The sequence below is a fragment of the Myotis brandtii genome, unplaced genomic scaffold (assembly GCF_000412655.1).
Source record: "Myotis brandtii unplaced genomic scaffold, ASM41265v1 scaffold106, whole genome shotgun sequence".
In the NCBI taxonomy this organism is placed as follows: domain Eukaryota; kingdom Metazoa; phylum Chordata; class Mammalia; order Chiroptera; family Vespertilionidae; genus Myotis; species Myotis brandtii.
Window position 1 is genome coordinate 24,966 of NW_005353584.1, and position 2,569 is coordinate 27,534.

Sequence of the window (2,569 nt, forward strand, 5' to 3'; positions counted from 1 at the left end):
GTTGGGGGGGGGGGGAGGGGAAAGAGGGACATCTGTAATAATCTCAACAATAAAGACTAAAAGAGAGAAAGAAAAATAATAGAACTGCCAAGTCACTCCTGTTCTATCCTAATCACATATAAAGAACAGTTTCTGAGTTCCAATTCTGAGGCACAAGTAACATCACATTTGACATCACATTTACTGAGCCTATTCTGAAAAAAAAAAAGGGATATATACAGAACAGTGATTCAAAGGGACACAGGTCAGCTGTGGTCCCTCTAATATAATAAAACCAAACAGCATAGAAGTTAATTTTGCCTGAGTTAATCCTCTCCAATAAGCATCTGACCTATGTAACAGAAGAATGACTGTAATGTATCTGCTGCCACCATGGGCCTAAGGCATCAACAGCCACATCTACATCATTTTTAAAACCATGAAGCCTTAAGCATTTCATATGAGCTCACTTGCAATGTTTTGATTTGTTCTTCTCTCCCTGAAACACTTGACACATGACATAAATATAATTCTAGTTTGTGAATTTTCAGAAATACTTTTTCTGTTGATACTAGATTCTCCTCTCTTCAACAATGGACAAGACAATATCACTGAAATTTTTTTTATCTCTAATTCTCATTCTGATATATCTGATATGTGGTCAAAAATTTTTTGACTTCTAGTAGGTTGATTTGCATCAAAACATGATTATAGTCTTTATGCATATATGCATTACCTATGGACATAGAAAATAGGGTGGCAATGACTTTAAAAAAATTAACATGTATGTAAATATCCTAAATAACAAGCTTAACTTGATCGAGTTTAGTTTATTATAATCTTCTGTTTTCTCTCATGTTTTTATTGTTCTCAGCCTCTAATTTCATTTTATAAAATTTAAATGCTCCCATTAAAAATATCCAACACAGTTAAGACCAGAAAAAAAATGAAAGTTAAAATCTTACTCCATAAAGTAACAAGTAAGGCCACAAATTTAAACTTGGAAATAATGTAAATGATCAAGTTAAACTTCTCAGAGGAACATTAACTTAATCTTAAAAAGATAACTTAGATTTTTTTTAACTATCTGAGAAATTTATTGCAAGTAAGTTGAGACACATTCATTAGGCTTTTCCAAAACAGAGCATCTTCAATGAGTAAAAGTTATTCTGGAAACATTTACAATTTTTACTTCCTGTTTCAAATGCTCAAATTTGCAACCTTAATGGTACACATACTCAGCTTCACCGACTCTATAAGAAACACACATCCATTTTCCTAGTCTATAGCAGTATCTACAGAGCAACGTTCTTGTACCTTTGCTCTTCTTACCCTTCAACTGAAGGCAGGGGTGCCTCTGAACTCTGGCATCAGGCAGGTTGATGTGAAAAGTTAATTTAGAATATTCTCATCACGTCAATAAAATGGGTTAAATTCTTAATTTACACAAGGCATGTTTAAGTATGATAAATAACAAATAACCTAGGGAATTTTCATAATTTCTCTTTATTTTTCATGTGAGAACAGTACATTTGTAATTTTATGGTTTCGCAGGCTTCTTAGGGATGTTGGCAATGGAGAAAGGGGGAGAGCAAGGTCAAGGGGGTGGCAGCTAGACAATGCCTGTTTCCACTTGAGTCAGCATCTCCAGATCTATTGGCAACTGTACTGCACATCCTTCTTTGTTAGACATGAAAAGCATGGGGGTATGGCAATAAAAGGGAGGGCAAACCAGATAATGAGGGGAAAAAATAACAAAGATCTGACCATCAGTGAGTGATACCTAATACTGCATAATGCTGTATGGGTACTGTAGTTCACGTACTGTTCTCAGGCATTCACAGGGAGCAACATAATCAGAAGTTCCATTTTCCAGAACCAGACAAATAGTGATTAGAAGATTCAACAAAAATAGAATATGTATCAACACTCATAATGTGATGCTCCTGATAGCTACCAAATGAAGGCAATTCTGCTTTATAGCCTTAATTGTATTTTAGGAATTTATGAGGCATGAACTGAGAAAATTTTAGTGACAAAACCACTCTGATTTTATAAACACATAAACTAAAGATAGGTAAATTTTAATTAAGGACTGTTTTAATCCTATATAACAAAAGCCTAATATTCTAAGTGTCAGATCATCTGGTTGTCTGTTCAACCAATCAAAGTGCAATATGCTAATAATATACTAAGGCGGTAAAACCACTTGCTATGATGTGCACTGACTACCAGGGGCAGACAGTTGACTGGTCAACCAGTTTCAATGACTGCACTGACCACCAGGGGGCAGATGCTTTGACTGGTAGGTTAGCTTGCTGCTGGGGTTGGGCCAATTGGGACTAAGCAAGATGGGCCAGACACACCCTGGAGCCCTCCTGAAGTTCCTCCCCAGCTGGCCAACCACTCATGTCCCGCCTCAGCCCCGATCGTGCACCATGGGGTCCCTCAGCCTGGCCTGCACCCTCTTCCAATCCGGGACTCCTCAGGGGATGTCAGAGAGCTGGTTACAGCCCAATCCTGCAGGCCAGGTGGAGGGGCCCCACTGGTACATGAATTCATGCACCGGACCTGTAGTTGTTTAGTAAGC